The sequence below is a fragment of the Amphiura filiformis genome, chromosome 7, assembly GCF_039555335.1.
Source record: "Amphiura filiformis chromosome 7, Afil_fr2py, whole genome shotgun sequence".
NCBI lineage: Eukaryota > Metazoa > Echinodermata > Ophiuroidea > Amphilepidida > Amphiuridae > Amphiura > Amphiura filiformis.
Genome location: NC_092634.1, coordinates 15,464,421 through 15,478,779, shown reverse-complemented (window position 1 = coordinate 15,478,779; position 14,359 = coordinate 15,464,421). Strand labels below are relative to the sequence as shown.

At 39.7% G+C, this 14,359-nt stretch overlaps 1 pseudogene; it reads right to left on the bottom strand.

Annotated features, from left to right (window-relative positions):
* Positions 1-7,879: 7,879 nt before the first annotated feature.
* Positions 7,880-13,923, bottom strand: LOC140156792 (ADP/ATP translocase 1-like; annotated as a pseudogene).
* Positions 13,924-14,359: the final 436 nt, after the last annotated feature.

Sequence of the window (14,359 nt, the reverse complement as noted above, 5' to 3'; positions counted from 1 at the left end):
ATTTGCAAGATAGTTACAAAATATAATTGGCAGTAACTTCCCCAATTTTTACATAGACAAGTCAAAATTTGAGAATTTGTGCTTACTGGAGGCATTTCGTGTTAAAAGTGGTTAAACAAGCTTTTTAAGATAATTCGAGGGTGCTGAATTTGAAAATGCTGTTTAACCAGTTCAGTTTTGGAGTCTTAGCCCTCAAAATTCAAAAAACAAAATGGCCGCCATTTTCAACATATTTTTGATAATAACTTGAATTTCAAACAGCATAGGAGGTTAAAAATGGTGGCAATATTCATGTTTATGATGCAGAGGAACCCAAATTGATTGTTACTGAAGTTTCAAGTGGTATGGTTTTGCCGCCATGTTGAATTCCAAAATGGCCGCCATTTTCATCAAGTTTATGCATTTCCTGCTATAACTTGGATAGTAGGCAGCATAGAAGTTTAAAAATGATGGCAGTACCCATGTTTTTAATACCAAGGATTCCAAATTATCTGTTACCTACTATCTGTTGTAACTAGTCACGGTTGCCACCATCTAGAATTCCAAGATGGCCGCCATTTTCATCAAGTTTCTGCATTTCATGTTATAACTTGGATAGTAGGCAACATAGAAGTTTAAAAAATGATGGCAGTACCCATCATTTTGATACCATGGATTACAAATTATCTGCTACCTACTACCTGCTGTAACTAGTTAGGGTTGCTACCATTTAGAATTCCAAGATGGCTGCCATTCATTTGGCAATTTCTGGGTGTATTTCAAAAAACAAAATTGTCATCGTTTTCATATAAAGGGTACATTACGTTCTGTGGCTAAATGCACTTTTAATTTAAATTTAATATTAAATTAGTTTTCCAAGTGCATTTAAAAAGGTTAAAGATTTCAAATTACCTATTATACTTTACATCGTACAACTCATGAAACTGTCAACATTGGCACTTAATGTTACTTACGGCTAATTGTTCCTGTTAGGATCTTGTAACTATTTGATTCTTTCTATTTGACCTTTCACTTTGTAGTTCAGTGATTCCTAACTTTAATTGATGCCTTTTAAGGCAAGAATGCAAAAACAGAAGAGACTTGAAAGTCTCTTCTGTTTCTGCACTCTTGTTGGCTGTTAAATGCACACGTATGCACAACCATCTGTGCATGTTAGCTTAGCTTTCATGCAGCTGCAATTGTTTATACATCCATTGGTACATTTGCATGTTGGTGGTAGATTCTCCTGTGGACAACCCTTTGAGAATAGTATCACACGTGCCTTATGGCATCTGTGCACATCATCTGGCATGCACCTTGCAAATGAATTGTGCTAAGAGCTGTCAACAATTGCTTGAAACACCTCTGGCTTTTTGCCGTAGCCAGCAAGCTGTGACACACTGTCACAACCAGTTATGAAATAGAAGCAAAGCTTCCACTTGGCAAGGCAGCAGTTCCTGATGGATTTTGTGGATTGGGATGTATTTGGGCTTCTTACAGATCCTGCCTTCATCCACAGCTGTGTGCATAGCATCTTGTCAAAATAAGCAGCCAGCAAGACAAGTATATCAGTGTCACATACTGAAACCACTAAAGCTTCAGCATTTGTGTTAATGCAATGAAGTACAAAGTGAGTATCCGCCTCCTCATGGCCTCTAGGGCTGTTGTGTCCATCCCTGAATCTGAAGATCTAACTTCTGTTATATGTGCAAATCCTCCAGCCACTACAAGTGGGTGCAATTGATACAGCATTTGTCATAAGCTGTTGAGATAGGAGCGGCAAGATTTGCTTTATTCTCTCCAAGTGAGAGAAAGTTAGTCCAGTTATTCGGTAGAGAACGTTGTGGTTTTCTATTACCCGCATACTGGTCGATAGCCGGGTTCGTTTTGTTCTGGTTCCAGTCTTGATGGAATCATGCTGGTATCTGTCAAAGGTTACCTCAATCCTCTGAAACTCAGCCGCCACTGCTTATATGCAGACTCCCATTCATGGCAGCAAGTGAAATTTGAACAGGCATAAGTTCATGCTGCAGAATCTGGTCCAAGTTGTACGTCCTGCCTTAGAGGCTGTCACAAATCGCTGTAGAATGTTTCTATCTGCCTTAAGGGCCGTATTAGTGGTGTTGTTTATGGTGTCAAGTGCGCTGAAGATCAGGAGTGCCAAGCACTTTACATTGGTAAAACCGACCAATCCCTGCAGAGTCGCATATATCCCAACTTAGACGTGCTAGTTCAAGTGGCAACGATTCAGCAGTCTACAAACATCTTGAGGGCAGCGGTCACAGCTTTGACATTGACAAAGTTGTCATTTTGGACCGTGAACTATGTTGGTTCGAGCCGGGAGCCTTACGTGGGGGTACAAGCCGAACAACGTCCCTCAACAGGAGCGGGGGCGTTAGAGTGAATCTGTCACATGGTTGGGATCAGGTCATCAAGCAACTTCCTCATCGATTGACCTGGGATGACCCTAAATCATCCATGGGGGGATAGGAGGGATAAATTCCCCCAATATTTTGCCAGGGGGTGGTCCATACAATCATCCCCCTCCCAATGTTTACGCCTGTATATGTGTGTTTCCAGCCAAATTAACATGATATTTGGCCATTTTAGCCTAAAACTGTAAAAAGTGCAAATTTGTGCGTGCATTTGTACCATCATCTTATTCTGTTGCCAAAAGGTGCTGGATTCACTATACTTCCAAGAAATTTTTTGACCCCCCATGTCGTCAAAAAGAAATCTATGACACTAGCACTGGCCAAATCTTTGGTTGCAATATTCTACAGTACAGGAGATGGTACCCCCTTGCTGAAAACATTGAATCATCCGAAAGTTGAGTCGACTTCTCCTCATCGAGGTTGTCACGCTGGATGGTGTAATCTCGTTGTACACATACTAACTTTCCAATTGGGAGTGTTCCATCATCAGCACTTGTCTAATTTACTTGATGCAAGTTCTCATGTTATATAAGAGAGTACCCATCTGCCTAATGCAGTGATACTTCTTGTAATACCTACAATCCCGCCGCTCCTCTTCCCAGTACCATTCAACCATTCTTGGCTATAATCAGGGGATACTTGATTGAATTTCCGCCCGGACTCCTTTACAACGAAATTTCCTGCCTGGAATTCAAGGAGGACTTTTGGTGGACATGGTGGAAGGTAGCTCATTTCTGCCATATAAGTGGTACCCCATTTGGCATAGTGGTATGATCATACCTAAAAAAGAAAGTTAGCATCCTACTGAAGGCATACAAGTGGAGATCCCAGACACCATCACGGTGTGCTCTGATGAAAGAGAATGCTCACCATGTCCATATAATTGCCAGATGATGTGGACAGATGCGATAAGGCACGGGTGATACTATTTTCAAGGGTTGTCCACAGGAGAATCTACCACCAACATCTGATGCAGTAAGGCTTCACACTAAGTATGCACATTACCAGGCTTGTATTTGGAAACAAGCAGTCACCATTTCTCCAATTCTCCCCAAAGTAACTGACATGGGATGGACCTACATAGGTAGAACCTAGCTCCACAACTGATGACACTACCTCCAATTCCCAAAGCATGTCGCGAGATAGTTTCATGCATGTATAAATGGCAATTGCAGTTGCAAAAAAGGCTAAGCACATTTAACAGCCAACAAGAGTGCAAAAACAGAAGAGGCTAAATCCATTAATCAGAGTTTGGAATCAATGTACTACGAAGTGAAAGGTCAAATAGAAAGAATCAAATAGTTGCAAGATCCTAACGGGAACAATTAGCCGTAAGTAAAATCAAGTGCCAATGTTACCAGTTTTATGAGTTGTACGGTGTAAAGTATAGAAAAGGCGGCCATTTTGAAATCTTTAACCTTTTAAAGTGCATTTAGCCAGAGAAAGTAACCTACCCTTATGAAAACGATGACAATTTGTTTTTCTGAAACACACCCCAGAAATTACCTAATGAATGGCGGCCATCTTGGAATTCTAGATGTTGGCAACCCTAACTAGTTACAACAGATAGTAGGTAACAGATAATTTGGAATCCTTAGTATTAAAAACATGGGTACTGCCATCATTTATAAACTTCTACGTTGCCTACTATCCAAGTTATAGCAGAAAATGCAGAAACTTGATGAAAATGGCGGCCATTTTGGAATTCAACATGGCAGCAAAACCATACCAGTTAAAATTTCAGTAACAATAAATTTGGGTTCCTCTGTATCATAAACATGGATATTGCCACCATTTTTAACCTCCTATGTTGTTTAAAATTCAAGTTATTATCAAAAATATGTTGAAAATGGCGGCCATTTTGTTTTTTGAATTTTGAGGGCTAAGACTCCAAAACTGAACCGGTTAAACAGCATTTTCGTATTCAGCACCCTCAAATTATCTTAAAAAGCTTGTTTAACCACTTTTAACACGAAATGCCTCCAACCTTTTAATAAAGCACAAATTCTCAAATTTTGACCTGTCTAACAGAAAAATATTGAAAATTAAAAGAATGAGATCAATTTAGAAATGTCTGTGCAAGCAGTGCACAGTTGAGCTCCCTGCATGTCTATGGGAGTGTTCTAATCAAGTTGATGGTTCATTGGTCATCCCTACCTTGATGAATGCGAGCTGTGTGGAGTCATGCTAAAAATAGATCGTATAGTCTACGCAAAGTCTACGCTTGGTCGTATTTCACGTAATGCGAATTATGCTGTGCCATATAGGCTGTGACTAAAGACTGGCAGACCCAGCGAGTTATCGAAGGGACTAGAATTGACCTCTGATTAGGGGGTACCCATAGTTTTTTGTATGCGGCGAGACTAAATTCAGGTCTATCATAACCATTTTTAGATGACCATTAGGGAAAATGTCTATACAGTCGATTAACCTGAGAACATTTTTAATAACGTGGCGCTATTTCGTAGAGTGACTGTTGGAACAGGGCAGGTTTAACAGGAAAACCCAGAAAAACTTGATCTCACGCAGGAAAGGAACAAAATGAGTGAAAAGATGGAATAAATAAAAATTCAGGCGGGTTTATGGAAGCACCTACAGCTTCAAAAAAATAATTTTAGGGTTAAAGAATATCTCAAGGTAATATAAACGTGGGTATAGAATTCTGAGTTCACTAGTTCGAAATTGACGGCGATTTAAAGAAAAATTTGGTCATTTTTAGCCAGTTTTCTGTTGCGTTTTGAATGGCCAAGTCTGCCGTGAATTCACTGATTCTGAAATGTTACTAAAGGTTTTGATATGTCGCTACATGTATACATGTATACCTCGGAGTATCAAGCAGGCATGAGAATTTTCAGTTTAAAAACTGAATTCAGTTTTTTTTATAGTCAAAATTTCCGCAACTTTATTTAATTTCAGCCTGTTTTTGGTACTTTTTGCCCAATTTCACGCGCATTTTCAGTTTTTCAGGTTTTTTAGGAAAGTGCAGTCTCATGCCTGGTATCAAGTCATTTGTTAGGTTAAGATTACTTACGCCTTGGTTAAGTTGGTACGTATGCCCATTTATTTAAAGTCATACGGGCGTAAGCACCAAGGCATAAGCAATCGCAAACTCTTAATTATATTTTTATAATTTTACACCCACATGTAAGTTTGAAGTCGACTTGTAAATAGACTTACTTTGTAAATGTATATAAGAAAATATCCACCGTATTTTTACCATTTCAGTATAAATAAAAATGTATATAACTATTTCGTCAAAGTATTGCTATTTCATTAGTCAGTTTGTTTGTACACGTATAGGATCCAATGATGTTTGCTTTTATGCATGCATGTTGGGGCTTATGCACAATCTATTATGTTAAAAGTTTGTTTCTAAACAAGTGAATTACAAACGGTGTTCATGTCAGAGGGCGGAGATGGAACAGCCAAAACACGGCAAAAACATTTGCGATAAAAGGATATCGCAAGTGAGGTCTTGTCGATTCAACCGAATGAGGCAGCACCTTAGCTAGAGTATAGAATGAAATCTATTTCTCATGTTTCGTTTGGTTATTTGGGCCCAATCAAATTAAAACGATGTAGTTGGCGGATCTGACAAATGTTTCTTATAACTCAAATTATACACCGGTTTCTAATACGGTTAATTAAGCAGGTGTAGGGGTGTGGCGAAAAGGCCCACTTTTCAAAGGGGATATTAGAATGTACCAAAGCAGGTCCATATTATACAGTAAAATGAACAAAGCGACCACTTTTTTATGTTAAACCGGAACCAGAAATATGTATATTCTGTTACACCTTCCAAGTCCAAAGATTAATCTATAGCTAGTTCAGTTCAAAGTTCCTGTCCAATATACGTGGGTGTATCAAAAAGGGTTTTTTTCCTCGTACATGGAAACATGTTCTGGAAGAGTGTCAAATATACTAGGCTTAGCTATGATATCTAATGTCCTTCCATTCTTGCTATACAACTTGTGATCATCAATCACAAGTTATACAGCAAGAAATGATCATCATACATGTAGAAGCAACTTCTTAAATTCATCGTAAAGAACTAAAACAAGTGCCGCTCCTGTACCACGCAAAACATTCGTCAAGGCTCCCTTGAAGAAAGCTCTGTGACCCTCCTGTTTGGCTATCTTTTAAAGCAGTCGATTGCACCAGTATACATAACGTCGCCTCCTTTGCGTCCGCTCTGCATCATCATACGTCTTCTGACGGTGTCGAAGGGATATGGGAGGAAGCCGGAGAACGTGGTCACCGACTGTGCGATCACCCACGAGAAGAAGATGCTGTGCTGGTATTTCTGTGGGAGCATGCTTTTAGCGGTGTCGTATAAACCGAAGTAGGCTGCACGGTAGAGGAAGATACCTGTAGGTCGTGAAATGAATTTAAGAAAAAAGTAACATAATGGACTAATGGTCAGTAGCTGTCAGTTTACAAACCTATCTGACCACAAACCACACCCTCTCAGTAATGATGGTATTGGTATGACAGAGGTATTACTGGCAACTCTCCCAAATTTCAGCTCAGTAGGCCACGTTTTTCACCTGAAATTATTGACATGAATATTTTGTGCCATTCTTGAACAGTGCTGAACTCATCCACTGGCAATTAAGCGCACTGTGGCGATGGACCAATTTTGACTCGCACTTACAGAAAAACGAAATAAGTTATGTTGCTGTAATTTGCAAGATAGTTACAAAATATAATTGGCAGTAACTTCCCCAATTTTTACAGAAAAATATTGAAAATTAAAAGAATGAGATCAATTTAGAAATGTCTGTGCAAGCAGTGCACAGTTGAGCTCCCTGCATGTCTATGGGAGTGTTCTAATCAAGTTGATGGTTCATTGGTCATCCCTACCTTGATGAATGCGAGCTGTGTGGAGTCATGCTAAAAATAGATCGTATAGTCTACGCAAAGTCTACGCTTGGTCGTATTTCACGTAATGCGAATTATGCTGTGCCATATAGGCTGTGACTAAAGACTGGCAGACCCAGCGAGTTATCGAAGGGACTAGAATTGACCTCTGATTAGGGGGTACCCATAGTTTTTTGTATGCGGCGAGACTAAATTCAGGTCTATCATAACCATTTTTAGATGACCATTAGGGAAAATGTCTATACAGTCGATTCCCCCGAGAACATTTTTAATAACGTGGCGCTATTTCGTAGAGTGACTGTTGGAACAGGGCAGGTTTGACAGGAAAACCCAGAAAAACTTGATCTCACGCAGGGAAAGGAACAAAATGAGTGAAAAGATGGAATAAATAAAAATTCAGGCGGGTTTATGGAAGCACCTACAGCTTCAAAAAAATAATTTTAGGGTTAAAGAATATCTCAAGGTAATATAAACGTGGGTATAGAATTCTGAGTTCACTAGTTCGAAATTGACGGCGATTTAAAGAAAAATTTGGTCATTTTAGCCAGTCTTCTGTGCGTTTTGAATGGCCAAGTCTGCCGTGAATTCACTGATTCTGAAATGTTACTAAAGGTTTTGATATGTCGCTACATGTATACATGTATACCTCGGAGTATCAAGCAGGCATGAGAATTTTCAGTTTAAAAACTGAATTCAGTTTTTTTTATAGTCAAAATTTCCGCAACTTTATTTAATTTCAGCCTGTTTTTGGTACTTTTTGCCCAATTTCACGCGCATTTTCAGTTTTTTCAGGTTTTTTTTAGGAAAGTGCAGTCTCATGCCTGGTATCAAGTCATTTGTTAGGTTAAGATTACTTACGCCTTGGTTAAGTTGGTACGTATGCCCATTTATTTAAAGTCATACGGGCGTAAGCACCAAGGCATAAGCAATCGCAAACTCTTAATTATATTTTTTATAATTTTACACCCACATGTAAGTTTGAAGTCGACTTGTAAATAGACTTACTTTGTAAATGTATATAAGAAAATATCCACCGTATTTTTACCATTTCAGTATAAATAAAAATGTATATAACTATTTCGTCAAAGTATTGCTATTTCATTAGTCAGTTTGTTTGTACACGTATAGGATCCAATGATGTTTGCTTTTATGCATGCATGTTGGGGCTTATGCACAATCTATTATGTTAAAAGTTTGTTTCTAAACAAGTGAATTACAAACGGTGTTCATGTCAGAGGGCGGAGATGGAACAGCCAAATCCCGGCAAAAACATTTGCGATAAAAGGATATCGCAAGTGAGGTCTTGTCGATTCAACCGAATGAGGCAGCACCTTAGCTAGAGTATAGAATGAAATCTATTTCTCATGTTTCGTTTGGTTATTTGGGCCCAATCAAATTAAAACGATGTAGTTGGCGGATCTGACAAATGTTTCTTATAACTCAAATTATACACCGGTTTCTAATACGGTTAATTAAGCAGGTGTAGGGGTGTGGCGAAAAGGCCCACTTTTCAAAGGGGATATTAGAATGTACCAAAGCAGGTCCATATTATACAGTAAAATGAACAAAGCGACCACTTTTTTATGTTAAACCGGAACCAGAAATATGTATATTCTGTTACACCTTCCAAGTCCAAAGATTAATCTATAGCTAGTTCAGTTCAAAGTTCCTGTCCAATATACGTGGGTGTATCAAAAAGGGTTTTTTTCCTCGTACATGGAAACATGTTCTGGAAGAGTGTCAAATATACTAGGCTTAGCTATGATATCTAATGTCCTTCCATTCTTGCTATACAACTTGTGATCATCAATCACAAGTTATACAGCAAGAAATGATCATCATACATGTAGAAGCAACTTCTTAAATTCATCGTAAAGAACTAAAACAAGTGCCGCTCCTGTACCACGCAAAACATTCGTCAAGGCTCCCTTGAAGAAAGCTCTGTGACCCTCCTGTTTGGCTATCTTTTTAAAGCAGTCGATTGCACCAGTATACATAACGTCGCCTCCTTTGCGTCCGCTCTGCATCATCATACGTCTTCTGACGGTGTCGAAGGGATATGGGAGGAAGCCGGAGAACGTGGTCACCGACTGTGCGATCACCCACGAGAAGAAGATGCTGTGCTGGTATTTCTGTGGGAGCATGCTTTTTAGCGGTGTCGTATAAACCGAAGTAGGCTGCACGGTAGAGGAAGATACCTGTAGGTCGTGAAATGAATTTAAGAAAAAAGTAACATAATGGACTAATGGTCAGTAGCTGTCAGTTTACAAACCTATCTGACCACAAACCACACCCTCTCAGTAATGATGGTATTGGTAACGGTCAAGTCAATTCTTTAAGTTGTTTGCCTATTTTAATATGTAGGCCCAATAGTAGACCTGCCTGCATGTCTTCGGTCCTATCCTTCAACATACTGACATTTACGGTATCCGATAATGTCATAATGTTAAATAAAGATACCGAGTTACAGTTACTGGAACTAGGCCCAATAGGTGCAAAACGTCATACTTCGGGTGCAATGCTGAGATATGATTGTTTTAATAACTGGGGATGGATGACCTTGTCACTAGAAATGAGACTATTAGGTGACGAAAAAAAAACATGTTCTACAGGCAGACGGACCTTTCAAGTAGGTCGTGATGTTGTGGTTGTTTTCTTTCTTCCTTTTTTTTTTTTATTCCTGGAGGCTAAAATTACCAAAATCTGAACATTCTGGATCTGTTGACGTCGTCGGGCCCTCGGAACAGGTTTTTTTTCGTCGCCTCATGGCTCAACCTACCTTGTACAGATACCGCAAAACCTCTGTAAAGACCAATGGGACCATCAGACTTGAAGATCTTAATCAAACAGTTAGTAAGGCCAGTGAACTCCCTTTGTCCCACGCCCTTGCCAACATCAGCAGCTAGACGGGTACGGGCAAAATCAAGTGGGTACACGAAGCAGAGTGAAGTTGCACCAGCGGCCCCACCAGAGGCTAGGTTGCCGGCGAAGAATCTCCAGAACTGCGTCTCCTTGTCGATGCCGCCCAAGAACATGCGCTTGTATTTATCTTTGAAAGCAAAGTTGAAGGCCTGGGTTGGGAAGTACCTGATGACATTGGCCAGGTTGCCACGCCATAGTGAAAAGAACCCTTGCTCTTTTGTGACACGGGAAAAACAGTCTACGATACCCTTATAATGTTGATCTGGTTTCAGCTGTTTGGAGGCATGTTGTACCTAAAATACACGAGACAGTGGAAAAATATTATCATTCAAGAAAGTGCTTGTGGATCTTTATTAGACAAGGATAATATTAACTGAGTGCAGTGCATTAGTCAAGATAATCCTACGCACTGTGGAGTCATTGCATGGTACGGGTCCGCAGGCGGGGTCTGCAGGGCTCAAGACCTAAAATGCAATAACCCCATGGGAAGTGCGAATATCTTGACAATGCATTTGCACGAGTTTGATTATCCATTGTACGCTTCAAGCTACATTTATTATTCTAGTTTGAAAAGTTATAGAGGAAAATAATTACCTTGAACATGTTAAATTACAACGCCGGTTGGCAATGTTCAATTACAACGCCGGTTGGCAACTTTGGAAACGCTGCAGATTTTATTAGCCAGATAAAAAAAACTCGATCATTGTTGCTCACGTCTATCATCCAATTATAGTTTGCAACTTACAAACCTCATGCAGTGCTTCGGCATAGGTTGTAGGCCTATACTGGCTTGGGGGCTCAGCCCCTCAATAATTTTGGTGTGGGGCTGGGATACCTTTCAGCCCCCCCCCCAATAATCGGAGAAGTTAACAAATTGTCAGGTTGGGGTAACCTCCCTCGGGCACCCCCAGTGTAACCCACCAAAATTGTTTCAAGTTTCAGCCCCCACCTCCACCCCATGTTGAAAATCTTCCTAAGCCAATGCTACGAACCCAGAAAAGATGGGTTTGAGAATTTAGATATTATTCGCTTTTTAGCACTTCAGATCAGAAAATACATTATTTTGGCAGCTGAAACTGACTGATTAAAGGGGAACATATTTTAAAGCAATCGTATTTTTTATAAGTGGTTTCTCAACTGGGTTATTATTTCATGAACATGATGAAAGACACTTTCATGGAAGCGCATTTTAAAGGGTGAAGATTTACGTGATTTTGGAATTTGTCAGGGTAACTTAGATGGTACGGTAGATGCTTCATTACGTGCTTTCGTCCACCCGCAGTTTATAAGCATTTTTTGACATGTCGAAAAGATGGGGGCGCAAACGCTTTTGGCAGATGTTTGGGCCATAGGCGGCGGAACCGGGGGCCAGTGGCCCCTCCCCTTTTTTGCCCGGGGGGCCTGGCCCCCCCCCCCCCCCCCACTTTTAACCCATAATGTGCTGTGTGTAAAATGTCTGGGTGAACATATATAATCAAATCTCTATTCTAGACCCTTAACATGCTTAAGAAAGTGTAAAAATAATGCACGAAATGGCTTCAATTGGACCTTCATTTTGCAAAATTTTCACCCCTGTATTAATACACAGTGTGTACAATGTAGGCCTATGGATAAACAAATTCCCCTTTTCGCTTCTGCTTTGGACACCCAACACTAAAAGCAATAATTTATACAATAATAGTGAAAACTTATCCACGAATGGCTTCAATTTGGGCCTTCATTTGATCGACCCATTTTCGGATTTTTCAAACTAAAATTGTTCACAATAATAGTGCCAGAATAGTCCACCAAATGGCTTCAATTGGGCCTTCAGTTGGCAAGTTTCTCACTTCAGAGGGGGGATGCTTTGAACACCCGACGCTTAATATTTACAGTAATAATTTAACAGTGAGAACTTGTTCACGAATGGCTTTAATAGCTTTATTTCACCAATTTTCGGCTTTTTCAAACTCAAATTGTACACAATAATAGTATCAAAATAGTCCATAAAATGGTTTCTATTGGGCCTTCATTTTGCAAAAGTTTCTCACTTCTGAGGGGGGCACATCCCCCCTCAGACGCCCCCCTCTGTCGCACAAGCGCGACGCGATGGCCGCGTCTGACTGGCCCCCACTTTCAAAATCGTTCCGCCGCCCCTGTTTTGTGTACTTTTTTTTTTATAGAAAAGTGTAGGAAAACGTTAGGAACACGTTCAAATATGCAAAATTTCCTGCTCGAATTGTATGATATTAAAGACAATTTTAGATTTTAAATTTGGTTCCCCAAAATCTTGCATGTGTAAGGGGGGATTGTTTTGGCACCGTCAGAAGGAGGGGAAAGGTTTTTCGGCACGTCAAAAGATTTTTTTGAACGGCCAGAGGAGGGGGTAAGCGATTTTGGCAGACCATTTTGAGAATTTTAATACCACCCCGGGGTAGGTCTGCATATAAATAGGCCTATTTCCTATTGCCTAAGTTGAATTGATTCTCTTGATTCTTGCAAAGTTGCAAGATGAGTTCGTACAAATCAATTTTAATTCAGTATTGCACCCCTGTTGACACGTCCCCATAAGTCTATAGGCCTATACATGACAATGTACACCTTACCCCCTAAATAGGTTAAAATTGAAATCGGTCTTTTTGTATAAGGCCGTATAAATTAATGTTTTGGTTCTCGTCCAGAGGATTTTCATGAATTGATGAGGGAGGGAGGTTTTTTTTTTTTTTTTTCAATGTAAAATTAGCATTGTCAGTAGTTTTCGGTCTTCTCCAACAGTGCTCGGGGAAACGATGAGGCCCTTTTTTTTTCAAATGTGAGATTCTGAGGATAAACCCCTAGAGTACCACAAAAAGACTTGGAAGTGATGCTTGTTCTCTAATAAACTTATTTATATGTATGAAGATTTCATAAATCATTCCAAAGTCTAAAAAATTGACAAATCTAAAATAAAAAAAAATCTGACAAATCCCAGAAATTGAGGAGGAGGGACGAGAACCAAAATATTAATTTTACACGGCCTAAAATAAATTGTTCAACTTTTCCAACCCCCCACACCACCACCAAAGTATTTGAACATTTAACATTTCTTTAGAAAAATATTCTTTCAGAATATGCTACAACACATGAAACAGGCTTTACAACTTTAATCGTGGAAAATAACCATTGAAATTGGCCCGGGAAAATGGGTAATGTTGTTTTTGAACCACCCTGTACAGTTCAAGATAGACTTTCAAGTTCAATGACGTGCTGTATGAGGTCACACATGGTTTACGTGCGTGCAGGGATATATACCGACTGCACGCTGCTGCACATGATATCGTGATCACCAACTCCGTCATAAATATCACATATTATTAAAAGCAAGACCAGAAATGAAAGTCAAGTTTATCTCTTGTCTCAGGCAAGCAAAATGACTGATATGGTAGGCGGTATGCATTTATACATGAACACCTACGGGGGTACAATACCGTAAATAGGCCCTATCACAGACGAAATACAATCGATCGTTGAGTGAATAATATTTAGGCCTATATCGGAAAAAGTATCTTACCTGCAATAGCAGCTTCACTCTTTCAATTGGTGCTACACATGTTTTAGAAATAGCAGCGGCAACGCCACCGGCTGCAAGATCTTTTGCAAAGAAGACCAAATCACTTTGCTGTTTCCCTGACATTGTTTGTAGACTTCGTATTCTACATGTAGTAGGTACATAATAGTCTATTATCACACGTTGAGAGAATAGAGGTCGCGGGTCATCACCTATTTAAAATACGGAGAGCGATACGGGACATGGCGACATGTTATGTTACAGCGTTTTTTAAAAGGGAACGTTCCTATATAAAATACCTTGGGGCTGAAAAATTCCAGGGGGTCAAAAAGTTTTGACCTTACAAAAAAAAAAAAGGGGGGGTAAAAAGTTTTGACATGGTAAAAAGGGTGTGTCAAGAAAGTTTGACACCCATAAGGGGAGGGGGATAAAAAAAAGTAGGCTAAAATCCTGGGGGCTAAAATACAAAAAATTTGCGCGCTATCCGGATCATGGTAGGCTACAGTCTCTCTAAAAACAAAACCGTTACGGCGGTATAATTGTAGCCTATGTAGGCCTACTATTATGTTAAACTGCAATTGTTTTTCGTTTGTGCCCGTTTTGTTTACGCAACCTT